We start from the raw sequence: 26,293 nt of genomic DNA on the forward strand, positions 1-26,293 counted from the left end.
ATACAAATAAAAGCTGTTATAGAAAAATAAGTATTTCAGTCGTTTCTGCTGACAACAAAATTTTGCGGAATTATTTATTTATTTATTAAATCAATACATTTTTTATAGATCTAAAACTCAGCAAGAAATAATTTTGAATTTTACTGTACTTTGGTAGGGATTTGGCCTGGTTTGGCACAAATTTGGCATTTTTTTGGAATGAATTTGGCCTTGTTTGTCACAGACTTGGAATTGGCATGGTTTGGCCTTGCTTGTCACCAATTTGGCATGAATTTGGCCTGGATTGGCATGGATTTGGCATGAATTTGGTCTTCACTAGAATTATTTAGATTATTTCAGACCTGGAATTGCTCATCTCTACTACCCGCAATGATAAAAATTCAATATTAACTTGAATTCCACCACTTCATGACATCACAAGGTGGAGCAGAGCATTTTGAGCCTTGGAGATGTAGACTTACTAATAATAAAGTGTTATTCAAACGTGTGAATGAAATCAAACATGAGGTAACAACATTTTAACATGGCTTGAAGCTCATAAGAGTAAATTTTGTGTAATATAAGATCTTAGCACTTGACAGCGGCGGTGCATGCTGCGTTGCCCTGCTCCCCTCTTGTGCCTGGTGATCCCGCGCAGCTGTTGGTCTTCATAATATTTTACTGTATAATCTCCAACATAAATGAGCGTGGGGCCTGCAGGTGCCATTAGAAACATACTTTTGCGCTATGGGCTTTATTGCCACTGTTAATTTTATGGAGGCCGTTAAGTTAAGTGGAGGTGGATGCTGCCAGACACATCACTGCTGGAGTCAGCGCTTTGTGTCCGACCTCCCGCCTTCTCCAAAAAGAGGGAAATTACACATGGTTTTTCAGATTTTCTATGATGTTGAAGTTGCATGGGCGGTTCATTTGTGATCCGCGGAAACCAAAATCAATCAAGTATAATGTTATGGACGCCCAAAAGAAAAACCAAACACAGGATTTGCCATTTTGGAGTGGTATGACATAACTGAGGAGCCGTCCACACGACAACATTTTTTGGTCATAATGAAGAAGTTTGTATTCGTTTTGGCCTTTTGTCTACATGGAGCCGGCATTTTGGGTGGGCGAAAACTGAGTTTTTTGAGAACAGGTTCCAGAGTGGAGAAATCTGAGAACACCGGCGTCGCGTTTTCGTGTGGACGAGCAAACCGCAGCTTTTGTAAAACGATGACGTCACGATCCCGTCTTCGCCAGGGTCCTCTGATGCAGCGAAGCCCGCAGCCCTCAAACTAGCCTCCACAGACCGCAAGAGTGTGGCCAAAATGGGACAGGTGTAGCCTACGGAATCGCTCCAGCATCCGAGACACGCTGTTAGCGCTAATGCTAACCACACACACCGCAGATTACGCACACAGATCAATAACAAAGATTAAGTTTATACTGAAACAAATCCTCGTATCACCGTATCAGAAATGATCTGCGTCCAGACATGTCATTTCTGTGTCCGCGAGCCTTCCCTATCCACGCGGCTTTGTACGTATTTGTTTATGTTTTACAGAAATGAAACTTAAAACCGCATGGCTAATTAGCATAAACTAAGCGCTCAAACGGCTCATTATTGTGCGCTGATGTGGTTCAGCTTCTGTCGCGGACTAAAGATCAGTACTCAGTGGTATATATGAGTTCTTTCTGTGACTTCTGTTTAACTTTTGAAAAACAGAACAGCTATATTTCTGGGATACATCTACAATTGGCTAAATTACCTTAACGTTTAAAAAACGGTGATGAGATCTGCATTATTAAATATTATTATCATTGTTAACAGCACCACATACAGGTGTGGCAGATGTATTACATCATTGTGTGGATGTGAATATTTGCTGATCCGGCACGTGTGTGGACGCAAATTTTTTTCAGCCTGCAAAGAAAAAAATCCAGGAGCGTTGTCATGTGGACGTAGCCTGAGTAATCGTGCAATTGGTTTGAATACGTTATTTCCATCTGTGCTCCAAATCAGAATTGGATCTCTCGGATCTCATTTACTAAAAGAAATGAGTCTTTGTCTTTCTAATTTGTATGCATTTTTTTTTTTTAACACTGATTTACACTGAACCTATAAGAATTAGCACAGAAGCAAAGTATGCAACACAACTGATAAAAAATATATTTGGAATTATAATTGCAGTGTAACATTTTATTTAGATTAATCATAATTTCAGAATGTAAATACACTTCCACTCTCAGTTTGAACCATTTTAAACAGATCTGAGTCATTTCTCTGTGATTAGTTTGTAGATAAAATGAGTTCTCACGTTGACTTCTGTTATAAAAATCAATATAAAAAGAGCCAGTCATTTGAATGGCTCTTTGACCTGAAGAGATTCAAAAAAATTGGATCCCATGAAAGTCCCATCACCAAACTGTGGCATGACCCATCTTTCAGCACAGTACCAATTTGTCACGAGGCAGGCTGGGATTGTGTTAAAATGGTAGTACATCTCAAGATATTGTATCCAAAATATTCAAATGGGTCTAAGCAGAGGGATGTTTTGGGCTTTACTGCAGTATAAAGATGCAGTAACTCCTTGTAACGACAATATAAATATATGGTAAGCTCTTGTAAACACATCACAAAAAATAGAATTCTGTCAACTGCAGTGAATATGTTTTGCCGCTCATCCAAGCAGCATCTTCATTTGTGGCAGAGGTTTAGCACAGTCACTTTTGTATCAAGAAGTGGACTAAGTGAGTGTTATGTCACCTATAGCGTTCGGCTCAGCTCCAGTCAAATGAAGCTCACAAAGGCTTGCATTTATAAGGGCAAATTTGGAGCCAGTTTCATATTAGTTAGACCAAATTAAAACACTAGGATCATGTAGAGGAGGTGAATATGACAATTTTAAGAGTTGATAGTGTTGGAAGCATGCCCATGCTCACTTCCTATTTGGATCGCGGCGGCTAGCGGGTTAGCTATGTGTATTTACATATACAGTTAAGTTACATGGGTAAGTCCATTGATCTACCTTAATGTGTGAACTGCCACCAGAGTCACTCTCTAGCGACTTGGTCAGGAATCGGAATACACTAGACGGTTCGCAAAACTTCCGGAAGTGCGAGTCCACGTACCAGCCAGTCAGCGAAGAGCTACACATTCTGTGTTGGCAACAATTCCCGAGATCGAGGATTTAAAGCCGGAACAAAGAGAATGTTTGTTGAGTTTTATCAATTAATTAATCATTGCATTTATATAGCGCCTTTCAAGATACCCAAAGCGCTTTACAGTTTTATTATTCATTCACTCCACACTCAATCAAGAGGAAAGACGTTATCGCCCTTCTTCCTACGGGCTTTGGGAAAAGGATTAATATACCAGTTAGCCTCATTAGCGACGCATTACATACGTCACCGAATAGCAACGATTGGTTAAATAAAATTTTAAAAAGTACCCGCCTACTGTCGAGTGAACAAATTTTAATGCTGCGAGGTCAGACGGTTTCTACAAAGTGAAACTGGCTGATGAATCAGGTTATCAAGCCTTTACACTGGGGGAAAAAAAAATCTAAATGAGGAAATAAGTGAATAAGTGCTTGAATTGAGTAGTATTTGTCTTGATTTCAGTACATTTTGACCATCTTAAAGACTTAAGACTTGCCAATAAAACAAGCACCAAATGTCTTGTTTTGCTTAAAATAAGAACTCAAAGGGGGACAAAGGGGTCTCTTGTCCTAGCCCTGATGGTCTTGGGGTCCAGAATTGAGCCCTCTTCCTATTAATTTATATTTGTGCGGGGCCCATGTGACACTTCTTGCCCCGGGTCTCACATTTCTGTCGACGGGCCTGCGTGAATCCCATGGTAATATAAGTAAGTCTGACAGTCCAGTATTTTAAAAACTGCGTCAGAAAAGTGTGTCATTATTCGTGGATGACCTCCAGAGGACGAAAAGCTTGTAGAACATGTATTGACCTTTGACCTCTGAAGTGGAACTCCAAAAACAGACAGTGCAGCATTTTATTCCGTCCAAGGACACAACACAACACTATATAACACTATGGCCAAAGCTTTTAGGTGAAGGAGGCCCAGTCCAGACTAAATTGATTTAATCATTTAGACGAGAGTGCACTTTTAGTGGGTAAGCATTTCCAGAAAAAAAAAAAAAAAAGTCTGTTTTGACTGTATTAGCGGCAATAAATCATACTAGGAAGTAATATATTTTTGTTTCACCTTATTTTCTTAATATAATTTAACTCGTCCTTCTGAAAGTGTAACATTTTCACATTTAAATCCAGATAAGAGCTAAATGAAATGGCCCCTATTATGCTCTTTTCAGATCAATGTTATAATATTTGTTTCCTCATCAAGCACGTGCCTAAAATATATTTAGGCTGAGTTCTTCTTTTAAACAGAAAGCACTCTCTTCCACCTTGTGATGTCATGTGGTAATACAGGATGTGCTCCACTGTGTTTTTAAACTCCATACATCGTCATTATAATCATATGGATGATTTCAGCACAGAATTACCAATTTCAGTTTCTCTTGAACTAAAGTTAAAAGGTAGCTGTTAACACAAGGAGGAACAGCGCAATTTGAGCTTTGGAAATGTAGACAGACTAATAACAAGTGCAATCAGAAACAGCGACCTGGTCCCCCATGAGGCATCGGTGGGGTCAGTTCATCACCACGGAAGCAGCTTATGAGGAGCCCAGCCCATATTACATGATTGTTATATCCACAATGCAATGTGTCTAGTTGTACAGTGCCTGTGAACATTGTGATATTGGTCACACATGAGAATGTCTGTGTTTACTAGTGTGTAACGAAAAAGTAATTTTTCATGAGTTCCGTATATGTTAGTTGTGTGAGTGTAGATCAGTGTGTTGTGTATCACCAGAAAAAGAAGAAATGGAAATGATTTTTGTTCCAATAAGAATTTTAACGGCATACACTGAAAGAGAAAGGAACTCTTATAATTAGTGATTATCTCGAAAAACTATGAATATTTTATTATACAAATGCATACAATTATAAATAGATAATATTTTTTTCTGAGATTTTGAGACCACTTTGCGGAGTTAGGACCAAAAACACATGTCTGACCTTGACCGGTTTCAACCTGTAACATCCAGTGTACCCCGGTTATGTGTGCCAACTTGTGTGATGATTGGGTGACTATTTTAGCTTACAGATTGTTCAGAAATTGCTGAAATTGCCTTTCCTTTATAATGGCGTGACCTTTCAATTGACCCGTGTGACCTCAAATGACCTCGGATAGTCACCAAACTTTTTTTGTGGCATCGGGCATGGGGGTTTGACCCAAGTACTGTTGGTCAATTTGGTGACAATCGGTCCGTAAATGGTGGAATTATTATTAATTGCGGGTGGACAGACACACAGACACACAGGGTGAATACAAAACCCGTTCAACTCTTCGGGGACCAGGTAATAAAGGATTATTCGAACACGCGTGAATGAAACAAAACACAACTCCAGGTATGTTTTTGAGGAGGTGACATCATTATAACATGGTTTAAAGCTCACACAAGAGAATTTTGGGTATCATTGGATCTATAATAAAATGAAAATGTGTATATTGTAACCATACATTTACATTTGTTGATCCTATTTATAAGTTAGTAATGACCAAACTCATATTGTCTAACCAAACCAAAATATATAGTACTATGAGAACGTAAAAGACAATAAAATATGCAATGGGTTTAGCAAAAGAGGAAAAATATACTCAGATAATCAAAGCGATAATATCTCCCTGGAGACAAGCAGGTGACAGACCATAAAAAAGTTGCGCAGTGCACCTAGACAGCTCCCTCCCCTATCGCCAACTGCCCGCTTTGTCTGACTTTGCCTGTTGTTGTGAATTAACCCACAGCCCTGGACCATGATCAATAGGGCATGTGAGGCTCGCGCACGCTCCCGGCCTCACGCGCACGCCCCTGGCCTCACGTGCACGCCCTCACTCACAGACATGCCTTTCCATCATCAGAACTATTAACACCACCCCGGGATCGATCGCTCCTCCTTGGCCTGCCTCCAGATCTCCCGCGTGCCAAGTGTGTGCGCTGGAGCATGTATGAGGGCCAAACATGTGACTATACAAGCACAAACTTCTTAATGGGGTTCAATACGTTTACATGACAACGATGGCTTATTCGATGCAGAAATATCTCAGTCTGAACGCTGCATCGGGATGTAAAATGGGCCTTGATCATACGCATAATGTAAATCAATAACAATAAGCAGATTTTAGTTTTACCATCTCTTTTTCTAGAACATGACAGCAACTACTTCTATGATTAACAATGTGTAGGCTGATGAAAGTTTGGATAGGCCAAAGGGATTCAAGGACACAACAGTAAGATCCAGGGGTTAGAACAAAAACTCACTTAAACTAAAAGCTCTAAACCTATTTTAAGTATATTCGAAATTCAACACTTATTTAGTTTGAAGTACATAAATACATAAACTATAACTTTACTTGTGGAGGTTACGCCACCTCCTTGTCTCCATAGAATCTCTCATCTCCACAGATCTGACTTGTAACTTGATCTGGCATTACCTGTCTCTATGGAGAAACATGTAGACTGATACGTTGCTACTACAATTGCTGCTACGATTAACAGTGTAGTAGGCTGAGTAGGGGTGTAACGATATCCAAGTCTCATGATACAATATCGTAACGGTATGAACCTCACGATATAATATTTATTGTGATATCATGGGAAAGCTCACGATACGGTGGGGAGGCTCACGATTAGGAATGTAACAATATCTAAATCTCTCAGTACAATGTTTTCACATTATACATCTCACGGTACAATATTTATTGTGATATTGTGTGGAGGCTAAAAAACTGTTAATATGCTACAAAGATTTAAAAGTGCTTAGAACTGTTATTTCTTCTTGTGATCTGCACTGAAATGGAGCAAAGAACTATGGTCTATGTAGTTCCCTCTGTCTTTTTTTTTTAGCTATTGCTGCACCATAACTCTTAATTTAAGCAAAGAGGCTTGTAATTCGATATATTGTGATGGTTCACGATATTGAGAACTTTGACGATACGATATCATGATATTTTGGTTATTGTTACATCCCTAAGGCTAAGTAAAACATGACAGCTGGTCTGCATCTAGCCTCTCCAAACTCCCTCATACATAGGCCAAGGGAGAACATGTCTTGCCTAAGGACACAGTAACAATTCCATGTCTCTGCCTGAACTAAAAGTATTTGCCATTAGTATATATTCGACAGTTGATTTAAAAGTGCATGTACTATAACCTGACTGAGGTTATGCTACCTACTTGTCTAGGTCTACTTGTGTGTTGTTAGGTTTGTTTTTTCTGACCAAGAGTTTGTTTTCATACCTGACATTTTCGACAGTTTCACTAGCGGTCGTCCTCAGAGTGGTCATGAAATGCTGCTGTGACGTTTCTGGTCAGCTGAGTTTTACAGGTTTTGACACCGTCTTCCTATTGGTGGAGGTAGGATGACAGTGCCATCTGCAGTCCAACTTCTTCAGGACAGTATCAGATAAGAAAACAAACTCATGGTCTGAAAAAAGAACCTAATAACATAAATTATCAGAGGACCATATGAACTTCATTGGACTACCTACTTGTCTTCTTATAGGTTATTGCTTGGACTCACATCTCCACAGATCTGACTTATAACTTGGCCTGGCATCACCTGTCTCCATGGAGATACACGTAGATAGATAAGTTTAACTCAACATTGTATAGAACATTATAGACAAAACTGCACCAGCTTAAATAAAACAACCAAGTAGGTGAACCTCCACAAGAAAAGTTGCGCAGTGTCTCTTTAACTTGGTCAGAGCACACAGACAAACCAATTTTGAGTAAATTAAGAATATAAATATTAAACAGCTCTACAGTTTGAAATGCTGTTATGTTATTGCAGGCAGTAATCTTGCCTCTATCATTGCAAAATGTTATAAAAGCACTAATGCATTCTTATAGCAGTGGGTGTCTGACCAACTATACCATAACCCTTTCATAAGTTCGAACACTAAAATCCCTGTTTGAATAGCGCTGTGAAACTGTCTGACCTTGCACGCAGGGGGGAGGGGCCAGTGGCGGCGATCCAAGAGGCAGGTTTCACAGCGGAGCCCTCGGTGACGGCCTCCTCCCCAGCAGTGCCATTAATAATAGGAGAGTGCAATCTGGCCAGCCGGGACGTGGGATATGTAGTCATCTGTAGCGCAGTGGTGTGGCTAGCTAAATGCGGCTAATTGACATGGCCAGCAGGAGCGGAGCGGCGTGGGGGGCGGAGAGGGTGGGGAGACACGCAGAGACGGCAACATGGTTTAGGCTGAGGCAAATCCACTGGAAATACAGCGGCTTAGAAAGAGGTTTAATTGCACGAGGTGTTGTTAAAAGAGACAAAATCGGGTAATGTTTTTTCCTAGTGGTTTTCCCCTTGATTCCCCCAAGACCCATTGCGTAGTATGATTTGAGTGGTGGTGGTCGGAGGGGCTGATGGTGCAGATTGGAAGCCTTGTTTTGGTCTGACTGCCCCAGGACAGCTGTGGCAGTAAGAATGAGTGAGTGAATACTGACATTGAGAGGCGTTACAATAAGGATATCATTGGTGTCATCTTCAAATAATGTTATTACTTAGTCTGATTTGAACTACTTTTGTCGATTTCCATCTAAAAAGTGGAGATTTAGAAGAAAAAGTCACTCATCTGTCTGTAAAATTGTAATATTCTCTTACAGCTTGCAATGCAGGAAATAATATAGAGATAAACATACCTGGAGTTGTTTTTTGATTCATTCACACATGTTTGAGGAACTCTTGCTCTGTTCCACCTTGTGATGTCATGAAGCAGTCGTGTTCAAGTCAACAGCTCCTTTTACCTTTAGTTCAGAAGAGAATTGACAATTCCAGAGCTGAAACGGTCCAAATGGTTCTAGTGAAGGTGTATGGAGTTTAAAAACACAGTGGAGCTCATTCTGTATTACCACGTAATCTCACAACAGTGTTTTCAGTTTGAGAGGAGAATAATCAGTCTAAGGCTACGTTTATATGATGACGGTTTGAACAGAAGACATAAAAGTACCATCGCGTCTTCACTTTATGTTTTTGGGAGGAAATCTGCATGTATACGGTGACACTAAAGTGTGTGGAATTCGATTGGGTATGCATGCCAGGCAGCTAGGTGGTGCTGTGATGTCACTATCACACAACACCGCTATGTCCATGAGAATGCATAGAATCTTCCTTTTTCTCATCTGCACAGTATGTATGTGACATCAAACGTGTACACGACGTGAGCAGATCTGACCAGAGTTTTGCGTCTTGGGCAGTGTAGATGGAAACAAAGCATATCCAACTTTTTTTAAACCGCAAAAAAGCTGTTACCGTCTAAACGAAAGGCACTTCCGATAAAATATTTTGTCATTTTTATCTGCAAGCATTCTCATGTAAACAGGCCCTAAATATGCAGATTTTGTGAGTTAAACTTGTTTTAATGAATCAAAACAAAACTCTAGATCTATTTGTGAGGGAGAAACAACATTATAACATAGATCATAAAATAATGTAATATGTGCCCTGTAAACTAAACACATTTTCAAGCTAAAGTCAACAAAGCCAGACATGTAATTTCTGTTCATCAATAGCGTAAACTCCAGGCTATATAGAACATGAGTGAGCCCACCTCCTCTGCTTTTATGTTGCTGTGTAAATGCATGTAAAGTAATAGGACACATCACCAGCCGCCTGTCTATTTATACCTCTTTTACCGTGATGTGATTGATGCTTCCTTTCAACATTTTCACACCGTACACTCTCCACTGGGACAAATAACACACGGACCAGTGCCTATCCAAACATATATACTTTATAAAGACATGCATGTGTACCTCCCTTAAATACGTGCCATCATTCACTTCAACGCACCAGTACTCTCTAAGTATTCTGTAGGGATTTCTTGCGTGCTATCTGGTGCTCACGTGCATTTAAAACAGTTAAAGGTGCATTGCGTAACTTCTGGTCTGCCTGCTTGTCTTCATGGAGATGTTACTGCTTTGCCTCAAATTTTACACACTTTATCTAGGATTTATTTAATTACGAGTGTTTTAATCGGGGAAAAAATACATTGAAAACACACAATTGTAATGTTACTGGAGTCGCCACTTCACATATCTAGCCTGCAACTTGGCCTAGTCATGTCACTATAAATATTTTTCAGCCCAAAGCAATAACATCTGAATATATATAAACTGGTGATGGACCCTCTATCTCCCACTAAAGTTGCACAGCACAAAAATTCCAAACTTACCAAAAAAAAAAAAAAGTGAAAAACAGAATTACTTCATTTTAAATGATGGGGCAGCAGTAGATCAGTTGGTGGTTCGAATCCCGCTCTTGACATAAAAAACATCATTGGTTGAGCGGTCAGATCCATTCCAGCTCCCACAGATGAATGCTGTCATTGTGTCCTTGGGCAAGACACTTAACCCACCTCGCCCCCAGTGTCTGCGTACACTGGTGTATGAATGGGTGAGTGGTTCCTTGTTGTAAAGCGCTTTGGAGTGCCTTGAAGGTGGAAAAGCTCTATAGAAAAAATGTGACCATTTTCCATAAACGGTTAGTAAGGCTACATTTATATGATGACGGTCTGAACAGAAGTGACGGCTTTTCGGGAGGAAATCTGCGTGCATACAGTGACGCAAAAGTGTGTGGAATTCGATTGGGTATGAATGCCAGGCGGCTAGGTGGTGATGTACATGACATAAACACGTACGCAATATGAGCAGATCTGACCGGAGTTTTACGTCTTGGGCAGTGTAGAAGGAAACGCTACGACGAAGCATATTCAACTTTTCGACTCTTGAGGGTGGTTTCAGATTTTTGCGTTTTTAAGCTCCAAAAACGCCGTCACCGTCTAAACAAAAGGCACTTCCGATAAAATATTTTGTCATTTTTACCCGCAAGTGTTCTCATGTAAACAGGCCCCAAGATAGTCCTCACTTACCTTATGCATTCTGAGCATCCTTATTACTCACTTCTATATGTTTAAAACTGCTTTTTACAATTTCCAACGATGTAGAGAGTGGAGTTTTGCCATCACAGTAAATCTAACGACAACTAGCATGCTAACCACACACTCTTCATATTTATCAATCAAAAAAAGGACTTCTTCTGACCTCAGGAGCTGCTTATGCAATATATCTGTACAAGAACAAGACCAGTTTTGTTCAGATACACGGGAAAAACAGGTGACCGTGTATTAACCAGTTAAGCAGGACGCCATTAAGTACTCGATGCCCCCCTTAGCACGCAAAAAATACATAATTTATTGACAAGAAAATGAAAGCGAAAGTGTAATGGGCTTGATACATGCTCTCAACTGGTAATGACACATAATGTATAGTGTATTCACCTTGAGGGACTATTTATATACGAGAAAGCAGGACAGAATAGGCTCCTCACCCCGGTGGACTCTGATTGACTAATGCAGTGCAGTGAGAGACTGAGAGACACCACTGCCCTCATGTGGTTAAACGTGGTATCAAAAAATGTATTTAAATTCAAGTTTGATCAGGTTTAGATTATATTACATTATCAGAAAGGTTGATTTCAGATAGTTCATACACGATTTATTGTTTTTTGGTCTTTACACATCGACATATCGTTGAAATTCTTGCTCCAACTTACTTCACTCACCCCTAGACTAAGTAACTTTCCAGCTATAGGGTCCACTATCTGCTTGTCCCCATGATGATGTATTGCTATGCCTGGAATATTCCACAGTATGGCATTAAACGTATCTATTTGATTGTATTCAGTGACAAGTGTTGTAGTATTCAATAATACTTTGAAAAAACATGGATTCTTGCAACGAGCTGGATCGCAACTCCGCAAATTTAACTTGTAACTTGGCCCGGTTTAATGACATGCTGTGGAATATTCCCAGCAAAGCGTACACATCTCCATGGAGACAAGCAGACGGCGTACACTCCACAAAAAGATACACAGTGCGGCTTTAAGTGTATACTGCATATTCAATTTGGATTCTGTTCTTATTTCATTTTAATCCACTCTTTTGTTGAATCATTTTTATCCAGACAGAACATCAGAAATACAAACAAAAGCGGGTGAATACTGTGTTGACCTTGGTAAATTGTAATATTTAAAATGCATTTGTCATTGAACAAACACTGTATGAGACTACTGCGCGTGGGCTCTCACTCCTCCACTTTTCATTTGCTTTCTGCATATATGCATTTTCATGTCCTCGCTTCACCTCAGTCTGAATGCAAAACTATAAATATCACATCGTAATACTAGGTGACCATAGCTGCACTCACACCATTATGTTACGTAAATATATAGAGAGAAATCAGGGAAATGTACTTTATCTATTGATCATGTACTACCTTCAAAATTGAATACATTTTTGAATAGAAGAACAGATACACACATATTGTGGAAAAAAAAATATATATATATTGCCATAGAAACAAATTTGTGAAATCACCAGGTCACATTACTGGTCAGATCTGTGCAGCGACAGTGTTATGAGTGCATGTTTTTCAATGCATTTTTGAGCAATAAAGACAGAATTTGATTAAAAGTAAGGTATGCTTATTGTAATGATGTAATGATGATGGTTTTTTTCGTTGTCTTTTCTCTGGGAGCCACATTACCGCTCCTGACTGTGGTGGGGGGCCAGAATTGTGCAACCCTGACGACGCAGATTATCTTCTTTGAAAATCGCCACACGGTCCTTACACTGAACAAAAAAAGAAATAAAAAATCGATTGTCCACTGTTCTTTGAAAACTCAGCACCCTCTGTCAACTTTTCGTACTTTAACACTCAACATTTTAGTGTCCTTAACCGCACTACAGAACTCTGCGCGTGCCTTGACTGTCACTGTTTGATCTCGAGCTTGTCAGGTGACGAAAATTTGGCGGCAAATGTAAATACGTCCTATAATAAATAAAATATAAATACTTCCTATGTAATAACCTATAGTATAATTTGTCTTGATTAAAATCTCTTGTGACATTTTTTATTATTATTTTTTATATTGCACTCTATTTTCTGTTGTTGACCATTAACTTACATGTTTACCTTTAGCGCTTTTATTTTGAAGGGTTTATTTCCAATTAGTGTAAAAATGTTTAATTATCTTGACAACGAGAACAGAAAAACGTTATACGGAGCATATATATTTTTGGATATTTTCTGTCTCTAGCTGTTATCGTTGTTGATTGATGTTGTTAAGGTGAATGTAAATAATAATCAAACTTGCATTGAGCTTTGTGTATACGTATTTACACACTGTATTTTGTATTCCTTTTAGCTTTTACTGCAGATTGGAGGATTTATTGCCATTAAATCGAAAAATCGCCAGTTCAAGTGTCAGTCTTCATTCAGATGGATATGCTACATCATATAAATAGCATTTTTAAATTGAAAAAAATCAACAAAATACAAGATAAAGATGTGTTATTATTTGCCCAAAACTAATTTAAAATAATAAGCCATGAACTTCTGAGGATTGCCTGATAGGGCCAGTTCAAGTGACAGGGGGCAGAGGAGCTATATTGCTTTCCCTATATATAAAACATATATACGCAAAGCAATATAATCTCCATGGAGACAAGCAACCCGCGTAACCTCCTTCAGAAAAGTTACACAGCACGACTTTCATTACAGTTCTTTTAATAACATGTTTAGGAAAGTTGCCCTGTTCAAAGCACAGCCATTTAAGTTCGATGTAAACTTCTTACATCATCTGCATTAGTTTGAAAGCTGCTCCTACCTCCAGCGTCTCCCACAGTTCATCTTTTTTTATCCTTCTTCCTGTTTATAAAGTTTCATAAAAGTTTTAATACTTTACTACAGGCTCCTATCAGTTTAACTTGTGAATGCGGTCCAGTACGTTCTGTTTTGATGTCAGTTCGTGTCTTAGCGGAGCCTCATTACTGAACATGGCTCAGAGTAAACATGTTAATACAAAAAGATATGTGTCACTCTTTTGACTGGTACTGGCCCATGTTCTGACCCTTCCTCCAGGCTTGTTACATTAGGCTCGGCTTGCTAGGCTAATTGGATGTTGTTTGAAATAGCTTGATATCCACATGTTAGGATACTGTGTGTACTGCTTCTGCGCACGTGTGTGTTTGCGTGCGTGTGTGTAATAAATGCGTTTAATTATCCTTAATGAGACGATTTGATTATCACTCCGATGACCTCGTCCCCCAGTGCTAAACAAGGCCGGCTGTTAGGATCCAGGGGGTAGGAGACATGGTAGAAGGTCTGTGCGGCAAGTGTGATAATGTGTGATTTTAATAGAGATATAATTAAAATGCATAAAAAAGGATCCCTACTGCACATGATGAATACAATGTTGAACTTCACTGTGTTATGTATGCAAGAGAAGATGCTGCAGAGCTTGAAGAGTGCACTTAGGGATTTGTAATGAAATAATTGAACACCATGTCTTGAAAAATGTTTCGGGGTTCCAACTCGAATAAGATAATGTCATGGAAACACCTATCATAAAGGTACGTTACATAGATACATACATAACTGTTCCCAAAAGAGCTCTCCTGTCCAGTGATGCTGCTGGGAGTGATATCTGTGATCAGCGTTGGGAAGGTTACTTTTAAAATGTATTCCCTACAGATTACAGATTACATACCCCAAAATGTAGTTTGTAACGTAATCCATTAAATTACTTAAAGTGAGTAACATAATCTGAATACTTTGGATTACTTAATACTGCCATGCTTTTTGAAACGACATGAATGTAGCAACCACATCCTGAACATTTTTGTTTGTTCTCTTCAAATTGGATGTTGAGTCTCCATAAACAGGCATTTGTTTGCTGTAGAGTAGCAAAGACTAGGATATCTTAACATAAAAAGTTTTGTCTGCTTAAAGACAATAAAAAGCCCAGTCTTTCCTTAGCCGTATTTAATATATTACTGATAGAGAAATGCTTTCTATATGAGATCACTGCTGCCTTAACCAGGTCTAAACAATATGATACCTAACAGTAGAGTGGACATAATTTTAGTCCTTGTTTAGTCCTGGTTTAGTCCTGGTTTTAGTCCTGGTTTAGCTCAAAAGGAAAATACTGCCATGTAATACATTTATTTCAGCAAAGTAACTGTAATCCAATCACCACTCACTGAAACAGTAATTGTAATACATTGAATACAGTTACTCATAATTTGTACTCTGATTACGTAACACTGGTAAATGTAATCCTTTACTCCCCAGCACTGTCCGTGATGGACACTACCACACCCCCAGGTCAAGTTACAGGTCAAATCTGTGGATAGGCGAATCTGCGTAAAGTAACTAGAGACTGAAAACGCCTGCAACTGATTCAAGGCAAGATAGATACATTCAATGTCATATGGTGGAAAAGCAATGATATCTCCATGGCAATGTACAGTGGTGTATCCTTAACAGGAGAAGTTATGTGATGGAAATGTATATTGTGGAAAGATTTCTCTTAATCTGTCTTTGTGTAAATGAATGTGATTTTTATCTTAGACCAGACCAGTCATTAACATGTGTAAAGGCTCATCAGACACAACTGTCTCCTTTCTCAAGAGGCCCTTTGTTTGTTGTACTACCTGTCCTCAAATGTATGTTAAGTCTGTGCAACAGGTCGCCCTTGTATTTCTGTATAAATACTCATAGCCCAAATGCTCTGGGGCAGGGACACAGAGCGGAGATGCTCTAGGGGACAGGAGACTCGGGGCAGTGATATCTCGGAGGTACTCGGAGGGGATGCTCAGAGGGAGATGCTCTGGGGTGAGATGGAAGAGGGACTAATGTGAGAGGGACATACTGCTGGAGGAGAGGCTGTTGGTCTGCAGCCAGGGCAGGCCGTAGCTAACAACAAGAATAAACCTTTGTCTGTATTCCAAAAACTCACCGGGCTTCGCAAATGAATGATTTTTTTTCCCTTTAAGATATATAATATAATATAAAATTGTATTTTTTCGACATCAAGTTACGTAAAAAGATATGACTCACACTTCAGGGTTTCCACAGCAAATATATTATATCAATATTTTGAAATGCCAAATGTATTTTACAACCCCTCCTTGATAAAATACAGTAAATATTATGTCCATATTTATAATACAATTTTTCAAAGCTATTTATCATATCTATTTTTGCAGTTGAATTCTTTACTTTATTTTAATATATTTCATGTTATTTTATTCAATTTTAATTTGTATGCATTTATTTTATTTATTAATTAATTTATTTATTTTTATTTCTTTATATATTTATTTTACGCAGTTAGTTTTGTATTGCAGAGACACTATTACCTGATATTGAATGGAGGAAATCAGCCTTACAGGACAAACAAGACCAGACACAATGTTGTTATTTCTCACCCAAACTCCTTTATAGATCGCCCATTTAAACCACAATAGACACCCATTATTTGACAAGGCCCACGTTTGTCCCATTTACCATGTTCTAATTGCCATTAAGCTGTAGCCTTTTCAGCCTTACAAATGCGCACACGCTCACATCAATAGACACTTTCACTTCACCTCTTTGCCCCTGGTCCCCGCTCATCCCGTCTAAATACTCATTCTGTTTGGGGAGCGACCTTTAGTTGGCGAAGGCTTAACTTTGGCTTTTCGAGCTGCGCACCTCTGGACAAATCCTCCCCAGAGCGGGCACACAGAGACGCTCTATAATCCCCCTCCACTCGCTCCTTTCACTCCTTTTGTATTTGTAACACTTAAGAGAAAGCACTGGATGTGTTATTTTGAGTGACAGCTAAAGCGTAATAGCGAAAATGTGAAGTGACAATGCATAACATTGGCAAAGACAAAAGGTGAGGAATCAGAATCAGACTAGAGCTGATAACGTCTGTCTTAATCAGTGTGTATTAATTAAGTACTTATATTATAGCTAGCCAAAAAATACATATGTAGCACTTCATTATATAGAAACGGTGAGATTATTTTTACCTTTGTTGCAGGTAATTGCTTTTTTTTTTCAGATTTTATTAATGAAGGCATGAAGTCCTGAGCTGGCCTTGGTTTAGTCTCTTATTTTTTTCCAAATACACTGCAAAAAAGCTTGGACAGAATGTAAGATATAAACGCTTAAATCTACCAGAAAATGATTTAAAAATAGTGAAATTATCTGTCCATGCTGCAAGACAATTTTACTTGACAAGTTATCTTCAAATAAACTACCTCTAGACTAGAATTAAGAAGTCTCAGAACTAGAAAGTAGATATTAACAAGATGAATAACTTGATGTAAGTTTTAAAATCTTAAGCATTGGTTTGTGCTTCCGGCTCCATCTACTCCGTTTCTAATTCCCTTTGCTTCTCTCTCTGTAACTAACTGGATGATTGCATTATATTTTATTGACATGTGCAACATTTATGACATCAACCTGAGACTGAGAGGTGGAAATGAGCAACTTTATTATTATTATTATTTATTTGAGCAAAGTAAAACGAAGTCAACAGCACTGACAAAAATCTAAACAAAAACAAGGATATGTACATGTACATATTTGGGACCTGGTGCTCAAAAGGAGTAAGTTAAAAACCTATGTCCTACCCCAACTTCTTTGTGTAGTTCAATGTTTTTTATATGCATTGTCCCTGATAAATAAACAAATAAAATAAAATAAAATAAATGCTGTGGTCAGAGGCTCGTCATTTTGGTCTTAAAATGTCCGGATTAACGTGCTCGACATGATCCTGCAGTTTTTATTTCTCAGATTTGTCCGTAAATCAAGTCCTATGCCTAATACAGAATTGGAACCCGAATTCGCTCCTTTAACTGCAAGCCTCGGTGAGCTTCATTTGACTGGAGACCAACACTCTCCCTTAGTCCACTTTTTTATATTGTCTATGAACAGGAAAAAAATAATAACATTTAAAAATATACATTAAAATATAACAAACAGTTCTCAAATATCACTTTTTTTTTTTTTTTTTAATATCATGAAGTCCTGGTGTAAATAATTATCTGTATGTGACGTGTGAGACTGAATACTTATCTTTCTGCCGCAGCTAAATATGTCAGAGTTAATGAGTGTTATAACGTCAGTAGTTTGATCTCATGGGCAGCCATGCACACTATTGCCGTGTCCTTGGGCAAGACATGTCACCTCCTTAGCATGCATGAATGTAGCGTTAATGAGTGATTGGCAGTAGTTGATGATGCATATTGAGAAAGCAGCAGCAGCAGGTTCGCAGTGATCCAGTAATGCAATATTAAGCACCACTGAGCATCCACAAAGCGCTATATAAATCAAATGAATGATTATTATAGATTACTTACAATGATTGAATCTTGTGGAGTTTTCTATCATTGCTTTTTGTAATAATTTTGTAATTTTATTCGCTTGTACTGGCCAATTATCTTTCCCTCAAAAACCCCAACCGATCTTTTGTCGCACTACATTGAAGAAGAATGAATGACTGTTCTTGCTCAACAATGAAGTGACTATTAACCAAATTTTCACCTATGCAACCCTGTTCATTTGAGTGTGCTTGTCATTCTTGGGCTCGGCTAGCAGCATGGAGGATAATTTAGCCCCAGTGTCTGTGTGTGGGTGCTGAACTGAGTCACGGAGAAGCAGGTGTCCATCCAGAAATGTCTCACTTGGTGCAGGTGTATTTTTAACACAATCTCCAGGTAGAAATGCAAAACTCAGAAGAAAAGGCATATCCACTTTAGATATAACAAAATTCAATTAAACTTGTATAGTTTATAGTTTTTGCTAAGTATTAAAATTTAAAATCAAACCCAGACATGTACACAACTTGTTAAATGTTGTTTGCTGGTCGTTTTATTTACAGTGACAGAGAACACCAGTAACTGTCATTTTGTCAAACGGCCAGTAGAGGACAGCCAAACCTAACTATTCAGAATATAGAAAGTGTTCAGACTGTGAGTTAATAATAGAACAGACTTTATATTAGGTGATTTTAGCTTTGATTTAACCTTGCAAATTTGTTATGGATAATATTTAGAGAACAATTACAATATTTAAGCTATATTTTTAGGACAAATGACTCAAAATGTGAACTAGTTGTAGGGACCTGAATTCTTCCCCATAAACAACTCTAAACAGATGCTCTGCTTGCACAGTGGCTTGCTCCTTTAGCAAAAGAAACCTACCAAACCATAGAGACATAAGGCGATGTGTCTCCAGAGGCCAATCTGCAGCAGCTATGCACAAACTGTTGTCTAAAATAGCTGTTTACAACTTTGTATAGAGCAAATGTACAGAGGGCGAAGCTATAAGATGTTTTTTTTTTTTTTTTTAAGACTAAGATGGTTTTAAGACACAAAAAGGAACTGTTGCCTTGGATGTGTACTGGAAAAAATGATATATATTGGACAATATTTTGTTATAATGAACAGTATTTTGAGAATTTGTAGGGATATGGCATTGGAGTCCAAAACTTTTAAGCCATTTTCATTTTTATTTCATTAGTATGCTTATTTGTTGTCATTTTTATTTTATGTTTATTATTTAAGTATGTATGTGCTTTTAAGTTAAACTGGAGTAAACACTAAATCGGAGTCCGTTTTGCATTCTCCAAGCTGGTGGATTTTATTTTATTTTTTTCACTCAATAAAGGTGCATTGTGGAACATTTCAGTCACAGTAACATAGTGCACCTTAAAAAAAAAAAAATTATTATTTATTATTATTAATAATAATAATAATAATAATAATAATAATAATAATAATAATAATAAATAAATAAATAAATAAATGCGTACAAAGTCATGTACACAGCACTACATTTGACCCCCGCGTGGTGTAACACCTCCTTGTGGTCACACGGGTTAGCGCGTTACCTGGACCCTCCTATCTCCAGTCAATAAAGCAAGTGCCCACACAAAGCCTGGCCTCCTCTCCCCTCTCACAATAGCACAGCCTGCATTGTCAGCAACACAAAAGACAGCGCTAGATTTTAATTAAAACTGGTCCCGGAAGGACAATAAACCGGATATTGGCCTTTTTGGCGACGTGGGTGAAGGGGAGGGGAGGGGGGTATAGTTGTATCAGATATCTCAAAGGGAGGGGGCGGGAGGGGGAGGGGGGGGGAGGGGCACAGGTGCTCATAGTACATTGAAATACAAGGTTATCTCTCAGCATTGACTCACCTGAAGTTTGTGCCACGGGGAAGGGCACTCGGTATGACAAATGGCCCAAGCTTGTTAATAAGATTTCTGTTCAATAATAGATCAATGGAGTGAGTAATGCCTATGTAGGATAAGGTACAATACTTCAAGGACAGTGGGCTGCTGGCGCTTTTGTTGCACTTGTGTGTCAGACAGATCATGTTCAGAGGGGCAGTGCTGTGGTTTGAGGATGACCTGGCTCTTCTAACAAAGGAGAAGTTGGAGTAGTGTACGGCGGAGTAAATGGACCAGAAAGTGTCATTTCGGGTGCTACTATTATTAAAGCTCAACCACAAAAAATAGAGTAAATGATAGGATGTTTTCTTTTTCTTATCTCTGGTTTTATTTCATTTACTGAAAAACTTTGAAAACATGTGTCCTTGCTGTGAGCGGGCTTGCATCGCCACAAACTTAATTCTTATTTCGCTTGAATGCACAGGAAAAAACCCAACTTTGCAAGCATATTGTTAACAGAACTTGCAATTAAATTATGAATTCACTGAACCTTTTAACCTGCTAAAAGTCAAGTCAGTGCATACAGGGTTGGGTTATTATAAATTGTTTTCTTCTTTCCACTCCTGTATGTTTAGTATGTGTATGATTATTGTTTCTGTCTTGGCACAAACTTGAAATTTAAAAAATAAATCAATTAATAAAAGCCTTTCAGTTCAGCTCTATCACTGTTCATTTTTAGTTTCAGTGAATTAACAATAAGTTGAGAGAACGTGTTATCTTAATTCTCTAATAGTTGAAAGCTCAAACTTTATTTATTTGTATGGCCTCTTTCTGCTCGTCTCCATGTTGTTAATTTAGTTTATAATCTTCCACAGTGTGAGATTAAAGTGTGGTTTTAACTTTCTGTTTTCAAGGGATAATGCAGGACGATGTGTGAAGTCCAGAAAGTTAGGTAGCGTTGTTTTAAAGACGCGCAAAGGTACATTTTTTGAAAAGACAACTTGATATAACACATATGAAACTGATGTATTGCCACTGTTTGAGAACTGGTATTGCTACTCTATTGCAAAAGAAAGTTGAATTCTCTCAACTGGACACAAGAGTTTTTGAGACACTGTGTTTTGCTACAGAACTGGATGATCAGAACTTCAAAATGTACTTTGAAAAACCACTGCATGTACTGTATATTAAGGATGTGCAAAAATATTGAAATATCGATATATCGTGTCATTTAATGTAATGGTACAGTATCAATATCATGGGCTGCTGTATCGATATATCGCCAAGAGTATTTTTTGGTGTTTTTTACCAAATTATTTTGTTACAGAGCTACAGTTTTGTTGCTTGTTTAGAGGAAGGAAGCTTGTTTATGCGACACAGTTGACATTTTGACTCTTTTGAGGATTAAAATGTTTGTGTTTCATATTCACTTTGTACAAGAAGTGGTTTAACAAAGACTTTTAGAATCACAGCCATGATTTAGCCATTTATTTTTATTGAGCCGTATCGAATTGTTTTGAAATGTATCGTATTGAACCGAAAGCCCGCTGTATTGAGATATTTATCGTATCGTGGCCTATGTATCGAGGTACATATCGGCAACCTGTTAATGATACCCAGCCCTACTGTATATTTGTATTTTTCAAAAGTTTGTGAACCAAATTCTGCAAATCTTTTCAGTACATTCTTATGGTAGTTAAGGCCAGATGTTAGTGATGTCTGATCTTTTACCAGAACATGTGTGGCTCAACGTAACTGCAGAAAATTTCCAGAAAGATTTGATGAAAAAAAAAAAAAAGTGGAATTTAAAAACGCTACGCACGAAAACTAACAGAAACTTTGTGTTACACTCAGACTCTGCTTTATTCTTTATACATTTTTTTAAGTATCACAAAACAACTTCTACAACTTCATTATACTACATTTCCCATGAGCTCTTGCATGACCCCAGACAGATGTGCTTAATTAAGGCCTTAGAAAAAGCCTTTGAGATTCCCATGTCACACTGGTACCTGCAGCGTGACTTACACAGTGTCACGGTGGATCTTACGTTCTACCCAAATACGTTTAATTGCTTGTCTTGTACATTTGCTAAGTTTGCATGTTTTGTAGTATAATTAGGTGTTAGGAGAAGAATTGTCATCTATTTTATGAGCTCATGCAGGAAAATATAACTTTGGACCAAACTTTTGTGAGGTGAGGAAGAAAAACTCAAGTAATGGTATCACAATGCGGTTTTTGTGTAATCTTTTAGTGATTTGGAGTGGGTGATCGAGGCTTTTATCTCTACATGCTTACACAGTTACTCCAAAATTGCTGCAGCATGCCTTTTAACCAGCACACGTCATAGAGAACACATTACACCTATTTTATCCTCTTTGCACTGGCTCCCCATTCATTTTAGAGCTTGATTTAAAATGTTATTGTTAGTTTTTAAAGCACTTCTTGGACTGGCCCCAACGTAAATTTCAGACCTCTTTGTCCCCTTCACTCCTTTGCAGGTTCTGAGGTCTGAAGGCCAGCTCCAACTTGTCGTCCCAAAGATGAGACTCAAAAGCCGTGGTGAGCGAGCCTTTTCTGTGGTTGGTCCCAAACTTTGAAACGCTCTGCCCCTTCACATTAAAGCCGCTCCTTCAGTCAATTCTTTTAAGTATCATTTAAAAACACACTTTTGCTCAGTGGCTTTTAAAACGGCATTAGAATTGTGTGGTCCTGTTTTTTTTATTTGCTATTTTTCTACATGCTATTTTTCTACATTTTTATCATCATCACCACCACCACCACCACCACTTGTATTATTATTATTTATTTGTATTTTTTATTATTTATTATTATTATTATATTAATTTGTATTTGTTATGATTATTATTTTTTTTTATTTTTTTTATTTTATTTGTATTTTATTATTTTATTTTTTATTTGTATTTTTATTATTTTTATTTGTGTGTATTTATTTATTTATTTTTCTGATTTATTTATTTATTTATTTATTTTACTGGCTTTCTTATTTATTTATGTTTTATTTTATTTGGAGACTTTGTGTTGGAAAAATGTGCTACACAAATAAAGTTGGGTTGGATTAATGTAGAGGAAGGTACAGTTATATATGGTTACTTCAACCCGTAATAAGGGACATAACACATTAACATCACTGAAGTAAAAGTACCTGTGTATTAAAGCAAAGGAAGGTACAGCTGTCTATGGCAACATCTATGACCACAAATACTTGCTGCCAACTTTTCTAGTACCATACAAAACTTCAAAATACAACTCCAAGTATACTTTAGTGCACTATTATTGGAAATAGTCCCATTCAAATAGTGCTTTTCTACTTTCAAGGCACTCTTCAAAACACTTTTCATCAAGGAACCACTCACATCCATGCTGGAAAAATTGGAGTTAAGTGTCTTGCCCAAGGACGCAACATCAGCGTTCATCTGCTGGAGCGGAAATCGCACTTGGGCCATTGAATCTTACTCCTCTGCCAGTGATATTTATGTTGAAAGGAAGAATTGAATCGCCAACCTTCATATCAGAGGAAGTGCACTCTACCTGGTCCCTTGTGATTAAAAAATAATTTAATTTTTGATTACCACTACTACAAAGCTACTTCTTGTGCTCCTTGAAATTGGCACAGTAACCACACCGGGACCTGTTTTATTAAATTACACACTCATTTATTTTTTCATTAGTGCATTCATTTGCCCTGAGTTACTGGCAAATACAATCTACTCTAGTGTCATTTCCAAACCTGAAAAACAATCTTTCTCTTCCACGATACATCTTCTCCAATAACGCTATTTTATGTGTCTACTTCAGTTCATTGCGTCGTACTTATTTTACAGTAAAAATAGTCAGTATCTGTGTGCATTTTCTACTGCCTCACTATCTTCTCACTTTATTTTCAGGTAGCCCCAGCACCTGTTGGTCGCTCACTTGAAGCGTGTAGCCCTGAGGGAGAGAGCAGATCAGATGTGACAGCCGCCATGTTCAGACCACGCAGGCTTAGCATCTGCTCTGACCTTTGACCCCTGTCTGCGGTGGGCATGTATAAGGTAAGAACAAAAGAAACATCAACATTGGACACATCGACTCTGAGAAGGTAAGAAGAGTTCTATCATCTGCTTGTTTTGGCTAAGAATGTTTCACAGTCTTTCATCGGTGATGTTTGAAATGCTCAAAAATAGCTTGAAAAACGTGCATTCTTACAACGAGTGGGCTTGCCTCATCACAGATCTAACTTGTAGCTTGTGTTACTTAGCCCATATTTAGATGTCACACTATGGAATTGAGGTAAACAATATTGTAAAAGTAAACAATTAAATAATCTGGAATAATTTCTACTATTCAGTTGCACATTTTTAAGGGCCCATTTCATATTTTCTGATCTATGCTATAATGTTGTTTTCACAAAAATGTACCTGGAATTGTGTTACAAATGTTTAACACATAAACTGCATATAAAAACTGAGTTCTACACCTTCAGTGGAACAATTTGGATAATTTCAGCCCTGGGAATTGGTGGAGCAGGGCATTTTGAGCTTTGGAGCTATAGACAGAATAATAGTATTTTCTGGACTATAAGTCGCTCCGGAGTATAAATTGCTGCACCCAAAAATGTGTAATGAAGAAGAAAAAGACATATATAAGTCGCACTTTTTGGGGGAAATTTATTTTATAAAATCAGAGACCAGGAACTGACATTTCATCTTGAAAGGCAAGTATAGTAAGAACAATAAAACAGAACAACAGGCTGTTAACGTCACATCTGAACAGTTCTTTAAATAACTATAGCATAAACAACAGAACAGAACAAGTTTACCAAACTCTCCATCTCACTCCAAATCACTAAATCTATTGAATTCTTCATCCTCGGTGTCACTTCTGAGCAACTCCGCGACCTCCAAAGGTGAACAGAGTGTCGCTTCCTCTTCTGTGTAGCTGTCGTCAGACTCAGCATCAGTTCCAGTTAGAATTATTCCGGCCTTTCTGAATCCCGACAGGATGGTTTTAGTTGTCTTTCTGTTTATTTACATTTTAAACTGTCAGTGATACAGAAGTAATGGTGTGATTGAGTGATATGATAGAGACAGGACTGCGGCTCTCTTCTATTTCTTCTGCAACCAACATGACAGTGGTACAGGAGTACAGAAGCCTAGAGCGCCCTCTCGAGGCTGTCAGTGTGAAAACTTTCAAATATAAGTCGCATCGGAGTGTAAGTCGCAGGACCACCCAAACCATGAAAAAAAGTGTGACTTATAGTCCAAAAAATACGGTACTCAAACATGAATGAAACAACACACAACTCCAGGTATGTCCTTGACGAGGTAACGACATTCTGACATGGCTTAAAGCTTAAAAGAGTCAATTTGGCGTAATATAGGACCTTTAAAATGTCAAGTTGAAGGCCCAGGCAATTTTAATGTAACTTTTGCTATGTTTGAGTTTCTTTCTTTGCCCATTGCTACACATATTAAATTCCTTTTTGTCAACATCACACCAACACTCTTTCAATTAACCCTATGGAATAAGACATTTTAAAATTAAAGAGCAACCTCACCATTCCTCCTGTTGCCCATGCTGTGGAAACTTCATAACCCACAGCGTTTTTTATGTTAAAAGCCTTGATTTTCTCCTCCACGTTGTGTGTTTTTTCTCATAGCTGTATTTACACAGAGGCACAGTCATGCTAACCATAAATCAGGTCTAACCATAGGGTAAGCCGTGCGGAGGAAAAACAAGCCTTTGTCAATGAGAGCTTAAGTAGAGCATGTTATAGCTTGAGGAGAGCAGATAAGCCCCATTCTCCCAATAAAAAATCATAGCATAAGGCGCTCTATTCGGTCATGTGTGTGTCAACAAAGTACATGACTGGCCCTCAGCGATTTCATTCTGTCTTTAACCCTGCATTTGTATTCAAAAAGTCCTTCATATATTTGTGGCATAGTGCAAAAGACAGATCGTAATACAAGCAATGTGTATTTCAACAGGCAATACTATATTAGGAGGATTCAAAGTCACTTCTGTAGACTTATAGTGCATTTACATTGCATTGGTTGTCAATAGCAACAAGTATGGGTCTAAAACATCGCCATGGAGATGCTATTGCTTTGCCTGTAATGTTCCACAATATGATAAATGTATATAAGATTAAT

General features: G+C 38.0%; 1 protein-coding gene across 2 annotated transcripts in view; it reads left to right on the forward strand.

The window, feature by feature from the left end:
• slitrk6 (SLIT and NTRK-like family, member 6) overlaps positions 1–26,293 on the forward strand; it is a 340,866-nt gene that overhangs the window by 257,601 nt on the left and 56,972 nt on the right. Inside the window, exons 1-3 of one of the 2 annotated variants that reach the window (XM_055166054.1) lie at positions 22,204–22,334; positions 22,640–22,700; positions 24,047–24,193. The gene's annotated coding sequence lies outside the window, so the exon portion shown is untranslated. Of the gene's footprint in view, positions 1–22,203; positions 22,335–22,639; positions 22,701–24,046; positions 24,194–26,293 lie in introns of those variants that run through there. The other variant, XM_055166051.1, reaches the window with a different exon arrangement.

Source organism: Boleophthalmus pectinirostris, unplaced genomic scaffold (genome assembly GCF_026225935.1).
Source record: "Boleophthalmus pectinirostris isolate CB_2022bp ecotype Guang Dong unplaced genomic scaffold, ASM2622593v1 HiC_scaffold_11, whole genome shotgun sequence".
NCBI classification, from domain to species: Eukaryota; Metazoa; Chordata; class Actinopteri; order Gobiiformes; family Gobiidae; genus Boleophthalmus; species Boleophthalmus pectinirostris.